A 26,261-nucleotide genomic window follows, 5' to 3' on the forward strand; every position below is an offset into this window, starting at 1 on the left:
TTTTAATTTATTTATCTCACCCTTACTACACACATACACACAAGAATTCAAAGATGCTTTTTCAAATAGTGTACATAAACCAAAAACAAATAACACAAAAAATAAGTGATGAAACATCAGTTAGACTCTGATTCTTGCTTAAGTCCTGTGACTAAGTTATCCAGTCGTCGTCGTCGGCAGCCGTCCGTCTCGAGAGACGATGGTGTAGCTTCTTAAGAGTCTATCTGCACCGCCGAGAATGGCTGTGCAGTCCGACTCGGGAGTGACATGGTATCTGTCTCCTCCCGTGTTGAATCGACATCTTGCGATGACGCTGAAGCTACAGAGCCTGGGCAGGGTGATATGGAGGGTCTGCTGTTGCCCATGCAGCAGACCCCCCCTCTCTTCGCAGCTGAAGGGTCCAAGGGAAAGACGGAGTCGATACAGCTTGGGTTCAGGTGCGCCGCAGGAGTTGCCGGTGTTGACTACAACGTCAAACCGCCTTAGGGACTCCGGCTCCGGATTTTCTGTCGGGGTTTACTCCCTTAGCCTTTCCCCTAAAGAGGTATGCCGCAAGGCAGCGGAGGTTTTTTGGAGTCAGAGTTTTCCTTCTCTGATGTGCCCTGACTGGAAGATTGAACCAGCGACACTTAGCTCGCAGGCCGACGCTCAATCCACTGAGCTAAACCAGCCAGGGTTTAAGTTATCCAGTAGGTTAGCAATATGTATAGAAGAAACATGAAACTAATAAGAGCTTATAAAAGAATTATATAAGGTTGCAGATAAGGTCATAATCAAATATTATGTTAGTACCTACCAATTATGAACATGCAAAGGACGTTACTGTCCTTTAACAGAAAATGCCTATTTGAGCATTCACAGATATTAAATAGTATGTTTTTCCAAGGTGATCCCCTCTCAAAGGGGCCAATTAGTGTTCCTCCAATGCCCCCCCCCCATAAACATAGCAACTTGGGGTAAAATCTGGCATGCCCAAGGTCTTTGAGAGCAAGGGGATGTTTCCTTTTGACCTTTGAATGCCTACATAGATGCCTACGTCCTCCTATCTCCCCATCCACGTGTTGAAGATGTCATCTTTCTTGACATGGTCCAGAGGCACTGATGTGCAGCAGGCTGCTCAGTCATTAACCACGCCTTTCCCACCAACAGCAAAAACTCTATCCACAGACTTGGTCATGGTGAACATTTTGGTCATAAAGGTGTGGCTATCAACACAGTGACTTAAGTAGACAAGAGGACCTCTTGGTATAAGGAGACCTACAACACATTCATTGAGGACATGTCCTTCACTGTTGCTGACCTCATCTGAGAGGTTTGTCAGGCCCAGCCAGGGTCTTATTCTGGGACCGAGGAAGAAATGGAACAAGAGGGGAAGGAGTCAATATGACCTTAGTCATATTTCTCTCTTTTTAACAAATGAATAAATGAATATAAGCTTTTTGAGGCCCAGAAGTAAAAATAATTTTTTAAGTGTTACACGGATCATTGCTCTAACTCTAAGGAATATTTCAATGCCTGTAGTTTATTAAGATGCTTTAAGATAAAATTTTATCATTATATACTGTGCTTAACAGTACTGAGAATAAAGATAATGTGTATAACTGTTAATGATGCTCAGTATTTTGCATTTTTGTATCTATTTTGAGTCTCTAGATATAGATTCATGTTTTCATATAGGATCTAAATTCAGTAAATACTGCAATATATAGATAGAAATAAGACATTTCTAATGTTTCTTTATTGTACCACTTGAATGCCCAGTTTTTCAGTAAACTATACTTAAAAACAAAAAAGCAAAGCAAACATGAAAGTTGTATTTTTACTAGATAACTGAAAGTGCCTAGTTTGAAATCATCTTGTTCGCATCTATTCATTCATCCACCCCCACTTCATGCTATTTCATCAAAATAAGATATTTTCAGGAAAAACCCTATTTTGAACAATTTAAAAACTGAAATGTCTTCAACTTGAAGCAACATATGGAATAATAGCCATGCTTTTTGCTTTACTCCATTTTACTAACCAAGACTCACAAATCTACATTTCATATGAAATCAACCGCAAGTGGGATAAGTCTCCACTATTATTTTCAGTTCGAATACTTGAAATAGCTGTTGACTTTATATAAACAGTTGACATTTTTATTATGTACCCCACCTTACCAATCATGATGGTTCCTAACAAGGAGTGACATTGTCAAAAGTAAACGTGTTAGCAATTTCAAGAGTAAAATTTCTGGAGGCTTCTGGAGTAACAAACTGCTAAGCAAAGGAAGTTAGAACTTTTTTATTCCTTGTAGCAATAATTACTACAGTTTCTTTTTATTATTCATACCTCTCTTTACTCAAAAAAAAGGATTAAAAACATTTAACATGTTGGTGACATGCAAATTAAATATTTCTTTATTCTACCACTTTATATATGAGAGTAATATTTATTTGGAAATTGGGTAGATGGGGAATTATATTATAAAAGCAAGTAAGTCTATTACTTTCTAAATTAGTGAATTTATCAGTCTAACAGGCAATTCTAATATTCTATTGAAGTCATCATCATCGGCAGCCGTCCATCTCGAGAGACGATGGTGTAGCTTCTTAAGAGTCTATCTGCACCGCCGAGAATGGCTGTGCAGTCCGACTCGGGAGTGACACGGTATCTGTCTCCTCCCGTGTTGAATCGATATCTTGCGATGACGCTGGAGTGTCCTCTCCAGTGAAGCTGAAGCTACAGAGCCTGGGCAGGGTGATATGGAGGGCCAGCTGTTGCCCATGCAGCAGACCCCCCCTCTCTTCGCAGCTGAAGGATCCAAGGGAAAGACGGAGTCAATACAGCTTGGCTTCAGGTGCGCCGCAGGAGTTGCCGGTGTTGACTACAACGTCAAACCGCCTTAGGGACTCCGGCTCCGGATTTTCTGTCGGGGTTTACTCCCTTAGCCTTTCCCCTGAAGAGGTATGCCACAAGGCAGCGGAGGTTTTTTGGAATCAGAGTTTTCCTTCTCTGATGTGCCCTGACTGGAAGATCGAACCAGCGACACTTAGCTCGCAGGCCGACGCTCAATCCACTGAGCCAAACCAGCCAGGGTACTCTATTGAAGTGCTACCTAATTATTTACCAATAGTAACCCATAGCAACACAATGAATTATAATTCCCAGGACACTATTCTAGACTCTTCTGATACTAAAAACACAATTAACTATACCTAAAAATCATCATGGAAGACTGCACTTTCCAATGAACAATTTCCAGTTATCATAATGCAAATCACCACTACACCATCAGATGGAAAGACTTTCTATAAGATAAATATTGGGATAATTCTGTCTTGAATGGCTCATAGTATAGTGATTCTGAAATTGTTCTTCAAAGATGGCCACCAGCTTTATAACAAGTCAAAATCCATTCATTCATTCTGCAACTTCTCATATCAGTATCTAACTCCTCTTCTCTGAAGGCTGCAATCACTATGGATAAAATAAAAAGTACCTTGAAATAAATGACCGTTTTCCAGACACTGGATACATCAACATAAACTGAATCAACTAGAACTCTGATGACACACTGTGAACATTTATAAACCTACACAATAATTTAACAGAAATAAAAGCCATTCCTCTATACTAGAATTCAGCAGAGCAAAATACATACTACATGAGATGCCAATCTGCAGTGTAAAGTATGATTACTCATAACACGAACTATGGGTCAATAATTTAGATCTGCGATTTGCAGGTGAGAAAGGGATGCTCACTAAATGGGCATATCAGTCACAGGCTCACTGCCCTGCCCTGTCTCCACCTTTCTCTTCTCCCCTAGTGAAGAATGACAGACTCAAAATGGAAATGGGACAGAAAGAATGTCTGAAAACCACTGATCCAGAAGTGGAAATTTATATATGGGTCATAATAAAAAAGAATTGTGTGTGTGTGTGTGTGTGTGTGTGTGTGTAACAGTTACATAATCAAGAATAAAACTGATTTTTAAAAAAGCAATACTAAACTTCTACTTCAAACAGAATAGAGTATAAATTACTCTATTTAACAACTAGAATCTTAGATAAATTTCAATGTATGTGATTTTTAATGTAATGCTAGGTTCCAAATAAAGTAATGGATATCGCCAAGGATTCAGAAAAAGGAGGGACAAAAACAAACAGTTAACCACATAATTAATGGGAGCTGACAGCTAGAACCAAATTTCAAAGTCAGAGCTATCCTATAGGCAAACACCTATAAGAATTTTTGAATCCTTAAGTCTAGGATTGGCATGGGGCCTTGGGTATGCTGCACAGTGAGGCAACCAATTCTGAGACACCTACTAAGGTAGATTATTGAAAGGTATAACAACATCCCAAATCCCTAATATGCCTTAACTTTCAATATAAAACCAAATTCTCTTCAAAGACAAGAAACTCTTAATAAGTACTGGCTTTCAAAGAAATACATTGAATCTATAATTTACTGAGTACTTAGAAAGAAATGTTTCTCAGTATCTCATAATACCACACAACAAAAGGGCAACAAAAAAAATGAAAAGAACTAATCCTATTTTATAGATGAGGAAACTGAAACACAGAGAGTTTATGTAATTTATCCAAAGACATAAAACTAGCAATTGGTGGAGGTGAGATTAATGTCCAGGAAATCCAATTCCAAAGCAATATCCTTATCTACTATCTTATTTTGCTGCAATACTTGTCAAACAATAATAATAATAAACATTTTTATGTGATTACTGTGTGTCTAGCATTGTTGCAAGCCATTTAGATGCATTAACAAATTTAATTCTCACATCAACCCTATGAAGTTTACAGATGAGGAAACAGACAATCGCACTGTCGAACTAGCTGTAAATTCAGTTTCTCAAACAAGATAAAGCTAATCATTGAATCAAATATCTACTTTCTTCTTTCAACAGAGCAGACACAAGTTTGAAACATGTACATTGGCTGGACCTAAGTCATCCCAAACTTTGAGACGTCTTAGAATCAATCCAGCCTTCAAAAGACTAATTAGGCAAATGGTGAAAAACCTTAGACCTTTCTATGGCATTCAATACACAAGTTAAGCTGTACGGTACGTTTGGTAATTCTCTATTATACATCAATTCCCAAGCTTGGTCCTTTACAAACTTCAACTCATTTAATCTTCACAATTCATAATTGAAGAGCTTCTTGCTGAAAAAAGCAGCTGTCCCTTTTAACAGATCTACCTTCCACCTATTCCTTCTCTGTTAATTGTCAATATAAAGATTATTTGTTAATTGATAAAGCAACTAAAATCTACTTAGGAGCATCCACAAAGGCATAAACGTAAGACTTTTAAAATATACTTTATAGGATGCATAGTAACTACTCTAAAATATGTGCAGTTGATATATGATTCTAAATTATCTTCTCTTCAAGGAAACTTTATATAGCCAATTGTATTGAACAACAGACTGAGTGTGAAATAGCTAATGTCAATTTTAAACAGAAACCCTCTCGACCCAAATCTATCTTGCCTATTATAGAAGTAATCTGTAGTTATACAAAAAGAAATGTATTAGTGGCAATTTTATAGCTGAATAACAAGGTTTGATCTGCTTTCTTCTCCTCCATTTTTTTTCCCCAAAGCACCAACTTTTTCCACTTCACACCCATCAGGACGCTAACAGTGAGCAACAAGCACCGGTGAGGATGTGGAGAATCTGGCGCCCTGTGCGCTGCTGATGGCAATGTAAAATCATAGCCCCTGGGGAAAACTGTATGGATATTCATCAAAAAATTAAACAGAATTATCAAATGACCCAGATGAGTCTGATCGAATTAGCAAACAGACTCTCATGTCTGTTCATTTACTTTCTTTCTTTTTCACTAAACGTGACCAGTATAAGAATTTCTGGAGCTGTGGAACCCGTCGCACCACCCCAGGTGGCTGGGCGTGGCGAGCACGGGGCAGCCATTTGCTCATTTTGCTGTTAGAAACAGAGTGGACGGAATTACTGGAAATTTTCTTAAAATTTTTTTTCAAATTTCCCTAAGTATATATTACTTTCCAAATATGAAAACTGTAAGCATGGGGCCTTATCGATAGTAAAAAGTGAATAAATAATTCAGAAATACATGAAAGTAAAAGTATAAATATCCTAAAAGCTTGGTAAGTTCTTCTAACTATTTGTAAAAAATAGAGAAGCATACAAAATTAACTGTGATTGTCCACCACAAAACTTTTATCTACAATTATGCTGGAAAGAAATTGAATGCTTTTTAAAAAATTAATCTACTAGAAACTAGACTCGTATGATTTTTAAATGATGGTGAAAAAGAACAGGCTGATAGCACACTGAAGAGGGTACATGGTTCTAATGAGATCAGCTTTGCTTCGAATTTTTAGCTTCACTACTTCTTAACAGGGTGACTTTTGGGAAAGTTACTTAGCTCCTCATTAATTTTTACAACTATGAAATGACTGTAAGAATAAAAGGAAAATGGACACAAAACTTCACATATAGAAGCCATTAAATGTGAGTAGTGGTGTCGTTATTCAAATGAAAAAATACTATCCAAATAAGGAAGACATGAGGGGATCAGCCCTAAAGTTTCTACCACACAAACATGCCTTCTCTGTGTTCCATTTATAACACAAAATGGGTTTTATGGGAAAGCCTAGATTTTAAATTTAAGCATTTTTCACTTTGGAGGTAAACACCATCCAAAGATCCAAAGTGTTAAACCAGTGTAGGTATAATTCTGACAGAATTAATCACTTAAAACATTTCAAGAAAGTATTTTAATTAAAAAGTTTCAAAATTTGAGACTGAACAAAGTAACAACACACCTAAAATCGTTCCTTACAAGATAACATATTTTGTTGTCTGAAACTTTGTTACTGAAAACAGAAACAAAAGAGGAGCCAAAAGAATTTTACTAAGGCATCAGAAGCAGGAAACGCTATAAAGGAAGCTCCAGAATAAAAAATATTAAAAGTATGGAGAAACAAATTAACTAATTCACCAGTTACACCTGAGATACCTTCAATTCCTAAAAGGCTATGATTCTATGACTTTTGTCCTATAGACTATGTAATTTAGAAAGATTCTACCACTAAAACAAATGAACCAAGCTAACGCTGTAATGCTATGATATAGATGGTCCACAGTTCTCCTCCTCATGACCTACCCTAGAGAAAAAACATGTATAAGTGCTCAAAAAATATCTTTCATGACAGTACTGATACAAAACAACTTACTTTCCATTAATAGAGGAACAAACAAGTAAAATATAGTATATCCATACATGAAATATCAGATAGAAGCTAAAAGAAATGAACTAGACTTATAGAAGGGCTGATTCAAATTGATGCAACGTAACTGCATAAAGCAAATTAAGTACCTAAACAATACATGCAGTATGATAACATAACTATAAAAAACATGTACGGTTGTGTATGTGTGTGTGTGTGTGTCTCTCTCTCTCTCTCTGGAAGGATTCTAAGTCCACATTAGATGGGCAAAGAGAAATTTAATTCTATATATCATATTCTAATCTTTTAAATGGAGGCTGTATTTATATATTACTTGTTAACTTAAACTATTGGGTTGGCCAAAAATGTCGTTTGTTTATTTCCATAAGATGGCTCTGGTAGCGCTTAGTTGTCTTGAACTTCATTTGAAACAATTTTGTTAGACTGTATTGTGACAGTTGTTAGATCAAGTGTGTATTTTTTAAAAAGTATCAAAATTGCTGAATTTTTGTGTAGCCATTTTAATATTGAAGATAGAAGACAATGTACAACATTTTCAGCAGACTATGCTTTATTATTTCAAGAAAGGTAAAAACAACTGAAACACACACACAAAAAATTATGCATTGTATGGTGAAGGTGCTGTGACTGATTGACCGTGTCAAAAGTGGTTTGTGAGGTTTTGTGCTGGAGATTTCTCGCTGGACAATGCTCAATTGAGTAGACCAGTTTGAAGCTAAAGGCAATCAAATCGAGACATTAATTGGGAAAAATTGGGAGATAGCCCACATACTCAAAATTTCCAAATCAATAAGTTATTGATGAAAATGAATATGTCTTTTATTTTACAGAAGAGTAAACAATTTTTTTGGCCAAGCCAATACTTAAAAAAAAAAAAAAAAAAGAGCAAAAGAGCTCAATGTCTTTGATCATGTTACATTCTTTCTTTTCTTTTATAGTCAAATAAGATGTTTATGTCTATAAATGGTTGGACAAAGTAATGAGAACTGATTTAAAATAAAACATTATAAAGTCTTTAAAAATGTTAACAGAAAGTACCAAGTGTTGATTTATATTAAAGAGGAATCCGCTTTTTCAAATCCAATTCAGGGACATGAATCCTAACAAGATAATAAAGAGTTAAAAGCCATCATGAAAATTATACAGACTGACAAATGTATCTTACCTCAATTCAAAGAGTATTTTGAAATTAAGTGGTTTGACTACACTTCCGATCATATTATTTATTTACACCTGTTCAATTCTAAAAGAATGTGACACATTACCTCTAATTTATACAGGCACATGGAAAATCCAAGGAAAAAATATATGAACTAAGAAGGAAGCAGAGCATTGCAAAGCTGGCGGAGGGAGAGCAAAGAAAAAAGATCCCTTTGGCTCCAGAAAGTCTCCTGAAAAAGAGAAAGGCTTATTAGGCCCTCAAAGCCACCCAAGCAAAGCAGGCACTTTTGGAGAAGGAGCAGAGGAAAGGAAAAATATCAAGTTTAAGCGACTGGAATGGTTCCTACATGATGCTTGGCGGCAACCCGTGACAAAGTATGCCTCAGACCACTGGAAGTGAGCCCTCATGGTTTGGAAGTTCCTTGGCCTTTGCCGTACACATCCAAAGGATTAATGGAGTGAGTTTAATGGTACAGAGGACCACTGCAAGGCTACGCCTAAAGAAGATTTTCAGTGGTGGCTTTGTCAGAGTGACACCCTGAACCATAAAATCACTGCATACAGTGGAACCTTATGTGACCTGGGGATTTCCAAATCTGAAGTCTGTCTAGAAACTCATCCTGCAATGTGGACAAGCCAAGGTCAAGAATAAAATCATCCCTTTGACAGACAACACAGAGATCGAGGAGCACCTGGGGAAGTTTGGTGTCATTTGCTTGGAAGACCTCATTCATGGAATTGCCTTCCTGGGGAAGAACTTTCAGGTGATCTTAGGGTTCTTATGGCCTTTCCAGCTCTCAGTGGCCCATCAACGCTACCAAGAATAGAGTAGGCTTCCTCAAGGAGATGCATTTACCTGGCTACTGCGGTGAATGCACCGATCACCTCATCCGACAGCTGACCTAACCCAGAATATCTGAAAATACAATGCCTTGGAAGCATGTATTTTTGTTTTTTGGAATTGTGCAGTGTCTTCAAAGAAGATTATTTTTTGCTATAGTTTCAGAAACTAGAGGGGAGGAGTCAGGGAAAAGATAGTGGTGTTCCTGGCAGGCACTTCTTATCACGGCCCACTTCCAAAGGGAAAGTCCAGTGTGTTTTCCATGTTGGCCGCTGCTGCCACCTTTGAAGCCAGCCAAGGACTCATGCCATGCAGGAGGGGACCCGCTTTGCCCCATCTTCTATCCAGGGATTTAATGCTGATGAATGAACACCAAGCCCGGAGGCATACTTGAACCTGGGGGCTCCTAAGGCCTTGTTTTGGAAAGAACTTGAAATACATTTAGAAGAGCACATAAAAAAAAAAAAAAAAAAGGAAGGAAGGAAGCAAATAACTCCTGAGCACTTCAGCACTGCATCTGGCAAGAGACAGACCTATGCTGACATTTATGGAATTAAAACCTAAAGAAATAACTTCTTAAGATACAAGGCGGTATTAAATCAGAAAAATTATTCACAAACATCATTGAGCCCAGAGTTGTTTGCCTCTAGGAGTGACAAAGGTAAAATATCTAATTATAATCCTTTCCTTTGTTTTTCATCAGAAAATACAGTCAAAGCCCTGCTGGCTGACACACTGATTATTAGGGAAGTCATGTAAAGTTACCTTCCTAAATCAAATAATTTATATCACCCTAAAATATATAAATGTCATTCATTCTGCAATATTGTGATGCAGGACAAGGCACTTCGCTGAGCATGAGTCGGATGGCTAAAGTATTGTTTTTCTTGCAAAAACCACAGATGTAATTGTCTGTAATCTCCATAAAGCACAGTGAAAACTTAAACAGCTATGCAAATTCAAAAGAGAATCTAATTTTAATGATTCTCTCCTAAATCTTTTACATTCATCTTGCCTACAGTTAATTCAAGAGCAATCTTCTTTAGTGACACCTTTATTGCATCTCTCCAAAGCACTCAACTTAGAACTTACAGAACTCTCTCTCCGCTTTATTACTTTTCTTTCCCTAAATTCCTATAATAGATTACATTACACAATCACAGCAACCAGCATGATGCCATAAACAGATTCGGGAACACACCTGAACAACTTGGTAAACCAACAGCCCAACAGGCGACAGCAGGCGTACAAGGCTGTCCTGAAAGTCACCCACCAACTGTGAGCATGGTTCGGCATGGTTTACAGAAGGTTCAAAGGGGTGGGTGCCCAAGCAGTTAACTAGATAAATGCGAGAAGTGGAAGTGCCTTAGGACAGCATCTCTGTACCGCACCTCACACCAATGTTAGATTACATTTACTAATCGCCAGATTTGTTCTTCAGTCTGCATACAATAAGGAATACAACCCCCCAAGATCCAGGTTGCACCCACTCCCTTCATGAACACTGAATAACTTCCCTGTGCCAGAAGTAGGTGTTGGGAGACAAATAATGAGTCATGCAGTTTCTCAACCTTGGCAGTGTTGAAATGTGAGGCCAAAAAGGTGAGGGCTTTCCTAAGCATCTGTAGGATTAAAGATCCTACTATGCACTAGATGCCAGTCTCACCTTCCCCTGAGCTGGGACAACTAAAAATGTCTCCAGACGCTGCCAAATATCCACTAGGGGGCACAATCGCTCCTGATGCAAACCAGTAAGTTAGGGTGGACCAGGAACCTCCTGTGTCTAGAAAACTTTGTAGGGACTCAGAGAATTTCAAATTTTGGGATCAAAGATTATTGTGGCCTTTTCTGGAATTCAGAGAGGTGACCTGTCAACAACCAGAGGTGGCTACATAATTCATAGGACAGAAGGCAAAATGAAGACGTGGGACCCTTATTCAAACACCATTAAGAATTTCAACAGAGCAGAGCTTTAAACCCAGTACAGGGCCCTTTGGAGTTCAGGACCCTGAGCAACTGCAGAAGGTGCACATCCCTGACGTCAGCCCTGCCAAGGGTACCTAGTCAAGGGCAGGGCAGGAGGTATAACCTGGGATTCCTGGTGCTCTTTCCACTAAACTCAGACTCACATTAGTATCTATTACATCTCAATGAGTCAACAGGTTTTAATACTTCAGGTCTCTAATTTGTCTTTTTCCCCCCAGGTCTCTAATTTGTCTTTATCACACTTTTTCACTAATATTCTCTGTACTTAGCAAAAATGTAGGATACAATAGTGAATTAACTTCTCATCTCATTGTCTTTTAAAACTGTATTTTTCAACACAAACCTAGTAGATTGACATTTCAAATTATAGGACCATGAAATCACTTGTGTTTTATTTGAAACAAAACAATGAAGAGTTTATTAATAGTATCTGTCTCCTGTCTTTGAACGCTAGAGAAGATATCAATTATGTTATTTTGCCATTTGGGAACAGCTAGTCTTTTCTCGAAAATCATCTATGGCAATGAATTAATTCTTTAAATTATCCTTGCATTTGTCAAGTGTTTTGACTCCATCTATGGAAATTAGCATTGTTTCTGATATGATCGAGGAAGATATAATCACTTAATATAAAATGTCAAAAATATGTGCTGCTTAAAGATGTGAGGTTTATGTCTACTGTCACTGGGTGACCACAATGAATCTAAAAAAGCTAGCTTTAATATCATCAGTTTGGTCTTATCTGCTAAGGATCATTAGGGCATAACTTGACTCTGCCTTTTATTTCTTTTCCTTCGTGTTTTTTAAACATTATTACCAATGTGAACAAGCAAGTGATGATATCTATGTCACAGATAAGGTTGCTTCCAAAACATAAGCAGTTAGTTGGTTAGTACTTCGGTTCAGTGATGTTCAAAACAAAAAACTGAAAGCTTCCCGACAAGTGTTTGGAATCCAGTTTTACCACTGCAGAATAGAAAGTGCCATCGGAAGTCACACATCAGCAGTCAGAGACAGTGCACCTCTGGAACTGGGACTGAATGACAATGCTGTAAGAAGCAGTCGCTAGAGAACATTTGACTGATGTCACTTCCAATTCTTTGCTTTCCAGTTGCTAAGTTTAAAAGTGTTGGTTAGAAAAATCCCCTCTAAGGGTATTTCTATGATCCTTCAGACAAGGAGGAACTAACAAAAATGCAGTGGCACTTACTGTAAAAATGTTTTTAAAATTTGTATAATCAAATGATATACACAAACTCCACTTTGCAAAGAGGATAGTCCAAATCATCAAGTGGTTTTACTAAATAATGGGGGGGGGGCACGCAAAATGAACTGTTTTCTACAAAGAATGAGTGAGGTCTAAAATTTACAGTAGAGTGGAAAAGGGATGAATTAATGCTCTTTAAGAGCAGGGGATCATGTTTACCACCCTCTTCCCCATGCCTAGAATGTTGTGGGCAATCAAGAGATATTTATTAAGATATTTATTATCACTTCCAATAAGGAAAGGGGAAAAAATCAGGTGCTTTTCATGAAATATAGCAGAATAAATTGGCACACAGTGAATTAAAATCTGACTTCTCATTCTTATATGCAACCTACTTTTAAAAATGCAAAAGGTGCCTTGGCTGGTGTGGCTCAGTTGGTTAAGTGTTGTTACAGTAACCAAAAGGCTGCGGGTTTGATTCCCAGTTCAGGCACGTGCGCAGATTGCAGGTTCAATCCCCTGTCCGGGCATGTATGATTCCCCCATTCAGAAGCATACAGGAGCCAACAAATCAATGTTTCTCTCTCCCCATTCCTCTCTCCCTTCCTCTCACTCTAAAAGCAACAAAAACATGTCCTTGGGTGAGGATAAAAGAAAAAAATTTTTTAATGCAAAAAGTGCACAAGTTAATTACTTTTAGCACACACTTGGTTACTTGTTGGTATGCTAAACCTCAATAATAATGGTTCTTTTACAAACTTTATAATGTGCCAGGGACCGTTCTCACAGCTTTACACAGTAAATCATGAAATCTTCAAAGTAATCTTTTGAGACAGTGGAGAATGAAGCACAGAGAGTCTGTTCCTAGAGCAGTCTGCCTCTTTATTATGCCACATATATAAAGAAAACTACCGGGAAAAAGCTGCATCACAGAAAATACTGCTTTCCTATTTTACTCCTAATAAGGATGTCACAATTTCACAAATCTAGAAATAGACTAAACATTTTTTATTGCCAATAAAATTTAAGGTTATTCTTGGCCAAATTTTATAGCAAAACAAGATTAACGGTTTGTTTTTCAATATAAGGGAGGAGCTGAGGATCCTTTTGCTTGTTTTTTATTACGGTCTATGACTTCGCTTCTTTTAACCTATCTTTTAAAGTCTTTCCTAAACTCTCCCAAAATGAATTATAGCAAGAATTTGTGCGTTTTGTCCTCAGCTCTGATACCCAGAGGCCATTTTTCATTGCAGCTTATTTTCTGAAAGGGATCACTGTAAACAAAGATGGAGGCAACTCCAGAACCCTCCGGTACTTTCCAAGAAGTACATCACCTGAGATCAGCAGGGCTTCCTGGTTGGTCTGTGCTCCCTCTCAGATCTATATAGTCTTAGGGGATTGACTAACCTTATATGCTCAGGATGCTTAACAAAAGAGAACACTATATGGGAATATGACATTTAAAGAAAATATCTTCATTTTTTATGCTTAACTACAGAATTAAGAAAACCAGTGTGGGTCTTCCTGAAACAGCTACAACGGTAGCTGAACCTTCCAAATATTTCTCTCTTAATAATTACTATCTAAGTACTTAGAGCTACGATCAACCCCCAAAGATATTAAAGCAGACAGCTCTCTAGACATAAAACACTGACTTTGTAGGCAACATCTATGTCAGAAAACTTGTAGAAACCACTGTAAAGTATGAGTCTTAAGAGACTGACCAGAAGGTTATAACAGATAAAGCTTCTAATTCAACAATAAATAATTTCCAATAGTTGCCAGGAATTCTTATATCTCACTACTATCTTCCGAGTTAGTATTATCTCCATCTTGGATATAAGAAAATTGGGTTCAGAGATGTTAAGTAACTTACCCAAAGTCACATGGCATTATAGTCAGGCCTTCAACCCACTCAAGCCTGTCTTCTTGCAAAACGAATTCCATATTATTTAAGACTCATTCATGATCCAAACCTATAACAGTAAACCACTGACATATCTAGTATGTATAAAGCATGTATTTGTCCAGTTTACACAACACCCTTTATTGAAGAGGCTTTTTTCCCCATTGTGTGTTCTTGCCTCCTTTGTCATAGATTAATTGACCATACAGGTGTGGGTTTATTTCTGGGCTATCTATTCTGTTCCACTGATCTATGTGTCTGTTTTTTACCAGTCCCACATTGTTTTGATTACTAAAGCCTTATAGTATATTCTGAAATCAGCATGTAGGATACCTCTTTGTTCTTTTTAAAACATTTTATTGGCCACTAGGGGTCTTCTGTGGTTCATATAAATGTTAGGATTATTTGTCCTAGTACTGTGAAAATGCCCTTGGTATTTTGATAGGAATTGCACTGAATCTGTAGATCAGTCTAGGTAGTATGAACATTGTAACTACATTAATTCTTCCAAACCTTGAGCACAATACATCCTTTCATTTATTTGTGTCATCTTCAATGTCTTCCATCAACATCTTACAATTTTAAGAGTACAGGTCTTTCATCTCCTCGGTTAAATTTATTCCTAGGTATTTCATGCTTTGTGATACAATTGTAAAAGGAATTTTTTAAAATTTCTCTACTAGTTCATTATTAGTGTATAGGAACACAACAGATTTCTGCATATTAATTTTGTATCCTGCAACATTAGTGAATTCACTTATTATATTTTTTGGATGGAATTTAAGGTTTTCTATATATAATATCATGTCATCTACAAATATTTGACAGTTTTACTTCTTCCTTCCCAATTTGGATGCCTTTTATTTCTTTTAATATCTTACTGCTGTGGCTAAGACTTCCAATACTATGTTGACTAAAATCAGTAAGAGTGGGTATACATACTTGTTCCTGATCTTAAAGAAAAAGCTTTCAGCTTTTCACCATTGAGTATGAACTATGGGTACATCATATATGGCCTTTATTATGTTGAGGTATGTTCCCTCTATACACACTGAGTTTTTATCAAAAGTGGATGTTAGATTTTGTCAAATGCTTTCTCTGCATCTATTGAGATGATCATATGCTTATCTTTGGTTTTATTAATGTCATGTGTCACGTTGATGGATTGGCAGATAGTAAACCATCCTTGCATTCCTGGAATAAATCCTACTTGACGATGGTGTATGATCCCTTAATGTATTATTAAATTTGGTACATTGTTGAGAATTTTTGCATCTATGTTCATCAGGGATATTAGCCTATAATTCTGCCTCCTCTCTCTCTCTCTCTCTCTCTCTCTCTCTTTTGTAGAGTCTTGTCTGGTTTTGAAATTGGGGAAATGCTGGCCTTGTAGAATGAGTCTGGAAGCATTCCTTTCTCTCCAATTTTTAAAATATTTTTGAAAGAAAAGGTAGTTATTCTTCTTTAAATGTAGAATTAACCTATGAAGCCATCTAGTCCTGGACTTTCATTTGTTGAGTTTTTTATTACTGATTCAATTTAGTTACTAATCAATGTTTTCACATTTTCTGTTTCTTCCTGGTCAGTCTTAGAAGGTTGCATGTTTCCAGGAACTTATCCTTTTTTTTTTTTCAGATTGTCCAATTTATTAGCATATAATTGCTCATAATATTCTCTTATGATCCCTTGTATTTGTGCTGTCAGTTGTAACCTCTCTTTCATTTCTGATTTTATTTATTTGGGTCCTCTCTCTTTCTTTTCTTGATAAGTCTGGGTAAAGATTAATCAATTTTGGTTATCTTTCAAAGAACCATCTCTTAAGTACTACTGTCCCCTTCTATTGTTGTTGGGTTTTGTTTTTGTTTTTTAAGAGTCTATCTCTTTTATTTCTGCTCTGACTTTTGACATATCCTTTCTTCTACTAAGGTTGGCCTTTTGTTTGTTCTTTGACTAGTTCTTTAGGTTGTAAGGTTAGATTGTTTGAGATTTTTCTTGATTCATGAGGCAGCCTGTGTTACTATAAACTTTTCCCTTAGAACTGCTTTTGTTGTGTCCAGTAAGTTTTGGAATACTGTGTTCCCATTTTCATTTCTCAAGTTATATATATATTTTAATTTCTTTGTTGACCCACTGGTTATTTAATAGCCTGTTGTTTAGCCTCCATCTATTTGTGTTTTTTTCCAGTTTCCTTCTTGTGCATGATTTCTAGTTTCATATTTTTGTGGTTGGTAAAGATGCCTGATATGATTTCACAGTTCTTAAATTTATTGAGACTTGTTTTGTGGTCTAACGTGATCTAGCTTAGATAGACTGTTTCATGTGCACTTAAAAAGAATGTTTTCAGCTGTTTCTGGATGGAGTGTTCTGTATATACCTATTAAATCCATCTGTTTTAATGTGTTTTCTAAGGCCAAAGTTTCCAGGTTGATGTTCTACCTGGATAATGTATCCGCTGATGTAAGTCAATGTTAAATTCCCTTATTATTATTGTATCCCTGTCAATGTCTTCCTTTATGAGTGTTAATATTTGCTTTAAGTATTAAGGTACTTCCAAGTTGGCAGCGTACATGTGTATAAGTGTTATATGGTCTTGTTGTATTGACCCATTTACCATTATATAATGACCTTCTTTGTCTCTCAATACAGTCTTGACCCCAAAGTCTATTTTGTCTGACATTAGTATAGCTGATGTGTATAAGTAGTCCCATGCAGTTCAAACCATGATTTTCAAGGGTCAACTGCATTTTGGATCTGCAGTTGGGAATCTGCATATACAGAAGACTAACTTAGTGATAATCAATTTTTTTATTGTGTGGCTGGTTAGTGCCTCTAATCCCTGTGTTGTTCAACTGTCAAATGTATATTTGTAAATATCCTAGCTTGCTTTTGATTTCTATTTGCATGCAATACTTTTTCCCATACTTTCACTTTCACTCTGAATTTGACCTTCTATGTGAAGTGAGTCTCTTGTAGGCATCATATAGATGGGTCTTGTTTCTTTTTAAATCCATTCAACCACTCTATGTTCTTTGATTAAAGAAGTTAATCCATTTAATTTAAATTACTGATCAATATGTGCTTACTGCCATTTTCTGACAGTTTTAATAGTTCCTTCCTGTTTGTTTTTTCTTCTCCTGTTTTCTTTCCTTGTGGTTGATGAGTTCTTACAGTGTTATGCTCAAGTTCCTTTATCCTTATGTTTCATGTATCTACTAGTTTTTTGTTTTGTGATTACCATGGGGCTCACACATACCAGCCGCAGCTAGTGAAAATGTATTTGAATTTCTTAAAGCTCACCTTCCACAGCAGAATATTGTACCACATCTTGAAGTGTGCATACCCATAATGAGTGCCTACTCTCAGTTACAATCTATTCCCCATACTTATAACCAAAGGCTAATTTATTGATCTGTTAGTGGTAATTCCCAGGTTTTGACATAGCAAGTGTCTCCTTTAAAATTAATTCTAAAATAATAATAAACCACTTAATATTTTATAATTGAAATTTCATTGTAATCATAAACATTTGACCTATTTGGAACCAACATGTTACAACCAGGAATAAATAATAACACTCCTAATGCACAAATAAATTCCAAGTAGTCTTGGCAAAATCCACAGTGAGATTCTAAACATACCCATTTGCCCCTAGAAACAGGATCATTCAAAAATAATCATGGTGCACTAAATTACACCTCTTCCTCACTAACTACTCAGGGTCCCCCAAGGCTTCGTGATAACTGAGTCACGTGCTTCAAGCTGTAAGAACTCCACTTCCTCCTCTAAATGTCAGCAGTCAAAGATCAGCCATCACCTCCACTCCTCCACCATGAATGAAAAGTCTATCAGAGAAACATGCTGTAAGAACCTTGGTGACATAAGGCAGAGTCTATATCTGGTGGTGGGGGTGCAGAGTGAGACAGGGGCATGAAAATCAAAGGCTGACTGCCACAGAGATGAATTATCAAGGTGCTAGGTAGGGGGCACAGAGAAGAAAGGCACGTGCCCCGCCCCGCCCCATTCCCAGATAAGAACCACCTCCACCCCTCCCCAGGACTCTCTTGTTTATCTGTTCTATAAAACCCAGCTTTTTCCCCTCTTCTTTGCTAAGTTCCTCATTAATGACCCTTCTCCCAATTGCAACAACCTGAAAAAAGTCATCTCCACATTGTTCTGTGCACTTTTTCTTCCACAAAGGGTATCATTGTGCTTTGCCTATAATCCAAGGAAAGGGAGTGAACATTTCTGTTCTCGTGTGAACATGGAGGATCAAGCTGTTTTGACAGGACAGCAGCCACAGCAACAGATGATGAGACCCAGCTCTCACCATTGATCCTTATTGCCTCATCAGATTAAATGTGACACAGTGCATCATGCTGGACCTGTTAGACTATGACAAATGTAGGACTTTGGCCCAGCCTTTAAGAAAGCAATATGCTCTGACCGGTAATCTCATAAAAGCTTATTGCTTCTATTACCCAGAGGCTTCCCTGCAAAACTGTCTTTCAGGTTCTTCTGTGGCTACACACCACATGCACACTTGCACACATACACAACTTCACCATTTGCACAGGAAACATACCCACTAGTAAATACCATGTTGAAGAGGCTTCAATGCACATATATTTTTTAAAGTAGCATCCCAAATTAGTCCTAACAGTAAAAACCGAGGCAACTGATAAAACAGACATATTTAATGACTGACTGAAGAAGGAGTGGGGCCGAATTTGGTAGGCATCCTATTTTTAATACTAAAACCTAACTTGCACACAAAAAACTTAAGCTTTTGTGTTTTACTGGCACAAAGCCACATGTATTCCTTTACATCTTATCGCTGCTTTTGTGCCACAACGGCAGAGCTGAGTAGCGGCAACAGAGATCATGTGGCCACCAAGCCAAGCACTTACTATTTATAGAAGTTTGCTGACTTTTGGAATAAAGCATCAAAATTAATGCCTTTCTACCAACAAAGAAAACAGCCCCAAGCCTATTATATGAAGAGCAAAATTAAAATATCCCTATTACTACCTTCTCATTAGTTCCTCCTTTTAGATGAAACATGATTTTGCCTAATTCATAGACTTTCTACTCTTGTGCAACGAACTAAAAATAATATTGGCATCTACTAAACTAAAGTAGGACTAAATGCTTAAATGCTTTATTTCAGCCTTTTTAAAAGAGGTTATAAAAGTAAACAGAACAATGAATAACATTAAACTTCCTAATGAAGAAGTCTCAAAGGCCATCTTAGCACAGAAAATCCCTAATATCTTACTAGTTCTCAAGTTCACTATATCCTTTTTGGATATATTTTGGGTGGACAATTATCTTCAGAATTCACTGGATGGACTAAGTAGTAAAACTCAGGAACTCCTGACTCCACCCCACCTCCTCAGCACCAAGCCACGTCATCTTCTCCCTGTTCTGGGAGTCAGGAGGTATTCCATCAATTAGGGCCCTTCTTACTTTCTCCCCTGGCATGATGATGGAGTCTTGACTCTACGGACATAAACGGAAAAGATAAAGTCAAACCAGATTTTAAGGGAAATTTACTAAGTTAAGGAACTTATTTGGAAAGAGGAGAGGGACATAATCCGGTCTTCGTGTTGGGATGGTAACACTGGAGGCCATGCAGAGTAGATGCAGAGGAGAGATACCAGAAGCAAGGACAACAGTGGAAGATATTGCTACCAAGGCACAGGGTGAACACCGGAGACCTAACCCAGGCAAAGAAATGGGAATGGGGAAGAGGAAACTGGGGGAACAACACTCTGTGTAGAAGCAACAGAACTGAACTGGTTTGTCAACTGACTTTGAAGGTTTATTGTCTTATTTTTCTATTTTGTAGTAGTTTAGTGTTCTCTCCTTTTAAAAAAATGACACTCTTAAGGAAATGTGATAGGTTCTAACCTCCTTAAGAGCAAGGACCATGCATTATTTCTCTTTTCCAATAGCTCTACTCAAATTTAATAGCACAGAGGTGACAGGAGGGGCAGAGCTGGCCAAGTGAAACAAGGAAGAGCTTGAGAAGTAGCGGGCTGGGGCTCAGATCTTGCCTCTTTCATTTCCTGGCTGCTTAATCTTGACAGCTCTCCGTTTTCTCATTACAATATGAATTATATGTCTTATTTCCAGGGTTAAGAATCAGAGCTAGAATGTGTGTGCACATGTGCATACACATTTACAAAAGCAGGTATTCAGTAAGTGGTAACTGTTACCAGTATTTTCACATTAGTATTATTCAAATACGAATAATGAATGTTAAACTAAAACTAAAAAAGGTCTCTCCTTTTTATAAAAGTTGGTTATGAAAGTCTCCCCCCCTTTTTTGGAAGGAGCAGTTATTGGGTTCGGTTCTCTAAAAATCATCTTAAAGGTTTATTTTATTCTGAGATGTGCAGTGGGAGTCACTTTCAAGGAAGCATCTTGAAAAATTCAGGGAGGAAAAATCTATACTAAAAATATGAGACCCTTATACAGGCACACATCATTTTACTATACAGCAGAGATGTTGAGTTCTTTACATACTGAAGACAAGGCCCTCCACAAGCAAAAAGGGATTATGACGCATTTTACCACCAAGCATGTTTTATTGTGTGTGGTCTGGAACCCTCGCTACCTCGGAGGTATGCCTACACAGCCATGTATTGTTTTAACTTAGTAAACCTGGTTATTTTCTCCTACACATCTCCTTACTGAAGGCTACCACACTTCAAGCAATATAGATGTTGGTAAGTTAATGGAAATGTACATTTTTGATAAGCGTTCAGTAAGAGACAAATTAGAAATACTACTTAGTGGCTAGACCAAAGAGTTTAGAGGGCCTCAGGTACAGGGGCAAAGAAAGAAGAAAATTAACGGTATTTGACCCCTCTATCTCCCAAATACAAACTGAGTGTGAAATATTAGAAAAACTTTAAGATTCCTTTGTTTTTTGTTTCAAGAAGATCTCTTCTGATATTTGTAAATAGACAAGTTTCTTCCAATAGCACACGCCATGTTTATTAATATTATGATCCTAGACCTCATCAATAGAATGGTCCTAAAGTGGCCAAGCGCCCACACCTTTCAGATAGAGAAGACTGGGTTTTCTTCAGGATCTTCCCTAACCTTTACATGGCACAGCAATTTGTCTTTTCTGAAGGAAAACAAGTCTCCAGACTATGGTTTTATTTACAATGCAGACAATTACCTCTGCTGAATGAAGGATTTAGTGTTAAGTTGCAAATGAACTACCCAGAAGCTACAATTTAAGGACTGTATTCTTTTTTGGAATATCTACTTTGTTACTTTTTCCCCCTCCCCTTCAACTGCATTAAATACAGAGCATTACAAAACAGTATGAACTTCAAAATGTGTTGGGGGAAAGACAAAACTTGGACACAGTCAAAACTCCCCCAGCATGGCTTTCTTTTTATGAGATGTGGACTTAAGCACATCTTGGCAAGAAAGCAGAAAGATAAGCCTTCAAGTATTACCTGTCAACTTACTAAGACAATCTGGATTTTCAAAATAAATCAAGGAAAATGACCTGAAAGCCTACAGGTAAGCTGAAAAACATTTCCTTCTCCTATCAGTAAACCAAGTGGAAAATCTTCTCTGAGCTGTTCTTTAACCCCATGTAAGAGGGGAGTCAATGACATTTTAAAATAAAATCCAAGAACTATTCCAATTCTGTTGAAGATTTTAAAAGCCATCTGGGGTTTAAAAAATAGAAGGAAACCTTTATTTAAAGCCATGGTGAGTTAAATAAAGTTTCTTTTAAATAAGTCCTCACACCTAAGAAAATAAGTTTTACCAAAAACTGAATACAGTTGTATATTATTTAATATTCCTTCAGCTTAGAGCTTCCAAAGAATTAAAGTAGCTTTTTACTTGACTTTTTGTTTTACTCTACTGTTTACCAAGAGAATGTGTAATAGCCTCAAACTAGGACAATTGTTACAATTTTGCAAGACCCTGAAGAATATTAGATACAGAAATTTTTTCTCTGCTTATATTCATCTTGCTGAGAACAATTTATCATTATCTATTTCAACTTTATCCAGTAAATTATATGCATTACTTTGGGTCAGACGATACTGTGCCACCCATGAAGAAAATACAAGCAAAACTACTAGAAATATTGGAAAAAATGGCTACTTTCCTCTAAGTGCAGCAGATGTCAATTGCAATGAGCATCTTACCGCAACGTCATTATGCTGAAATTAGATTTCTAAAGAAACTCTTGGAAGAATTTCTATCAAAATATGATAAATATCTAGCCTCTCTGACCTCTCTGCAGAGTATGATTTGTTGAAACGGCCACAGGCAATGTTTATTCACAGAAAAAGAAAATAACTTACAAGAAGATTTGATGGCCTAGTTGCAAAATTACTATAAGAAAAAAAAAAAAAAAAAAAAAAAAGACAGAACTGTCCCTTCCTGTACATGAGCCCCAAAGGGCTGGACATAAAACACATCAAATTTTAAGTGAACTCACAGAAGGGTCTTAAATTAAATTCTCCCCACAACATTCTGCCTTTCCAGTCTGTAGACTAAACTAACTGACAAAGGGAAAACAAAGAGCCACATTCGCCCAGATTACTGCATTGATTAGTTGATAAAACTAAACAATACAAATCTTGTTGGCTTGAATGTTTTTGCAGAAATTACACAATGCACCAGTAACCTAAATGCCCCGGTAACAGGGAGAGCAACCAGGGGGCCGAGATGGACTTTTCATTCGGAAGCATTAGGTGGCAGTGCCTGTGGGTTGCTACTTGTCCCAGATGACTAAATATTAAGGTTTTAGTGACCAAAGGGCAGGGCCAAATTTCTTGCTGATATTCTTATTTCAATAAATCGTTTTGGAAGTAACTGTGATCTAGGTAATATTAACTGATTATGATATACAGGGTAGGCGAAAGTAGGTTTACAATTATGAGTATATTCTTGTACTATTATTTATTAATTATTGTATTATTTTCCATACAAACAACCATAAACCTACTTTTACCCACCCTGTATATATACTGTGTGTGTATAGGTGTGTGTATATAATTTTTTAAGGATGAGACACTCAAAAAACTATTTTCCTTTTATTTTTATTTTTAAAAAGCCCATATGCATTTTTAAGTTCACTGGATTGACCAGTGCTATAAACAGACAGTAGGTTTGGGGGAGGTTGCTCCAGACTGCCCTGCTGAGTCAGCACTCAGTTTCCCCTTTGCTTGTTCCCATTACTCAATTTCTTGTGGCATGGAAGCTCCCCTGACAAATTCATTCTCCCAGAACACTGCTTCTTCTGTCCCTGTTCCTGTGCAGTGTTCGAACACCGGCATGCACATGTTTCTCCAGGAAGAAGAAGCTTACCTGGTTACTTTTCCCCCCAGAGGTCCTGCTTTCATGCCCCAGTAAAGAGCAGAGAAGGGAGTGGCAGAGATGGTGACTTTCTAAGCCTTTGCCTAAGCCTTGCCTAAGCCTTGCATAAGAAGTTTCTTCTGCTAAGGCAGAAGCCTGTGTTTTCCTTCCACCTCATCCCAGGAATATACTTGTTCTCTGGTGCAGGATAAGAAATCGAAGAAGTCAAGAAAAAAAAATTAACATTCATAGTCAAGTAAAACAGTTATATTATAGAACAGAATACAAACTTGTGTTCATTTCTAGGATGAAGCATGAACATTCAAATAGATGTCAAGTTCACTGCAGCTGCCTTTTGCTACATGGTCCCTAGGCCCCCAAAAGTCCGCCTCTCTCCATTCACTTTTGAAGCTAAGTGGCAATGTTTGCAAATCATTGCCTAAAGTAAAACCTAGGCCTCTCTCAGGTTTCCTCTTCTGTTGTACATACAAATCATGACTCTCCTACACCTCTATGAAACATGAAATAAACTAGAAAGACAAATCAGAGATTAGCAACAAAATGATGGAAATTTTACATGCATATAAACTTATATATATATATATATATATATATATATATATATATATATATATATATATATAATTACTTTGTACTCAAAGTTGCTTTTGATTCTACAAGTAGTAATTGTGTCCCTACAAATTCAAAGCTTAGCCTTGGCAACCTGGGATTAATAAAGATAAATAGTATTACAGTAACGTCTTAAAAATCTGGTACATGTACACTATGTAACTATTATCAAAAATCTGAGGAAAGTCACTCTGGTTCACTTAATGATACACTGAATTTTGCACCTGCTGGTTCCCTCTGCCTGGAACACTCTCCCCTTTAGTTCTCTTCATTGCTGATTCTTTCCCACCCATCCAATTCACCTCCTCAGAGAAGCCCTTCCTAACTATCCCACCGAAGGTAGCCCCACTTTAGCTCCACAATAAATGTGACTATACTGTTTGTTTTCTCCAAAGACATTATCACAATTTGAGTTACCTGATAATTATTTACTCTTTACTATCATTTGTCTCTTCCTAACAGAATGGGCTCAGACCTTGTCTGTCTTATTGTCACATCCTCATCTCTACTGTCACTCAATAAATATTTGTGAATGAAGACTGCTGCACAATATTTAGAAATTAAAAAACAAAGAAACAAATAAAAAAAACAGGCATTTCTCACAGACCTTTAAAACTATGAAAATCAGACTGCGAAGCTGTTATAATCTGGCTCTCTCTTCTTACAAACCTAAAAAGAAACTGAAGCTCAGCAACTCCCCCAAAATCCTTGGAGGATCACAAGTTTAGGGAGGAGACAGGACTAGTCTTCATTTCCCTGTCTCCCACCGCAGGGAGGTTTGCAAACCAAGCTGTTGTTTCTTCCAGCTTTACTTTATTGGTCCTACAGGATGCATAAACAGTGTTAAACACACGTGAAATCCAAGTGTTTGCTTCTTCTCTCTCTCTCTCTCTCTCTCTCTCTCTCTCTCTCTCTCTCTCTCTCTCTCTCTCTCTCTCCAACTCCAGCAGAGAAATCACAGGCTAAGGAGGCTGACCTTTAGGCCATGCAGAGAAGAGAGTAAACCCCACTCCAATCCAGTCTTCTTCCACACCTTGGCCTGTGAGCCTCACCTCTACAGCTGACATGGCCAGAGCAGCCACCAGATTCACTGAAAAAGTCATAAACTGGGTTTTGAAACTAAGAGAAGTAAAAGCCACATACATTGCCATCCACACAGCCTAAATGTCATTTTAATAAATACATACTTAAATAGCTATGCCTGTTTTCCTCAAAGGGATCAAATTTAAACTCAAGTAACCTAGAAAAACAAAAACAAAATCCCTACAAAAGGAGAAGGGTCTTTCAAGCAAGTACCATAACAGTCACAAGTCTCACATACTCTGGAAACTTCTAGAGACGGACATGATCTACTGATCTGGAATCAGACCTATTTGGAAGCTCACAGATAGAAGGGTAAGTAAGCCACCATGTCTAACAATAAAACATTTCTCCCTAAAAGACATAGGAGTCTTATTAATCCACTTCTTTCTAACCTCCTGGAAGACCTGAGTATTTTGTGGTGGCTAGGTCAAAGTTATTCCGGCAGCTGCCTTCCACCGCCTATAGTTCCCAGACTTGAAGCCATCGCTCAAAATTCACCTCACCAGGACCCATGGACCAATGACCCCAAGTCACTGTCTCCAATGCAATGACTGACTTGTTTTCTCTTGGCCAGGACAGGACATCTTTATTATTTCAAAGTTAGCTGTTTCTTCATGTGTATTTGTCCATCCAGCCAATCATTTCCAAATGTAAAGTGACTAAGGTTGCCAGTCTGTTAACATAAACCCTAGCACCAGTCTCTATTTTTCAACTAACCTGACAGAGTCTTGCTCCTGGACATGAGGATGCTGAAATAAAATTCATACTTGTGCAGAACATGTTTTACTGTGGCCAGATTTCTCAATCATAAGAGCAAGGCCCAAAATCACTAGTGCCATGTAACACTAGCAAACTCACCTGCA

The 26,261-nt window shown here is 37.4% G+C and overlaps 1 protein-coding gene, 1 non-coding gene and 1 pseudogene across 2 annotated transcripts in view; 2 read left to right on the plus strand and 1 right to left on the minus strand.

Moving 5' to 3' along the window:
• SLC2A13 (solute carrier family 2 member 13) overlaps positions 1 to 26,261 on the minus strand; it is a 293,233-nt gene that overhangs the window by 185,435 nt on the left and 81,537 nt on the right. The gene's annotated exons all lie outside the window — the stretch shown is intronic.
• Positions 880 to 1,028, plus strand: LOC150011594 (small nucleolar RNA SNORA67). Its single transcript, XR_016510971.1, has one exon. It is a non-coding gene; the product is annotated as a small nucleolar RNA SNORA67 (small nucleolar RNA).
• Positions 1,029 to 9,309, plus strand: LOC150011595 (large ribosomal subunit protein uL30 pseudogene; annotated as a pseudogene).

Source organism: Furipterus horrens, unplaced genomic scaffold, assembly GCF_987537825.1.
Source record: "Furipterus horrens unplaced genomic scaffold, mFurHor1.1.pri manual_scaffold_4, whole genome shotgun sequence".
In the NCBI taxonomy this organism is placed as follows: Eukaryota; Metazoa; Chordata; class Mammalia; order Chiroptera; family Furipteridae; genus Furipterus; species Furipterus horrens.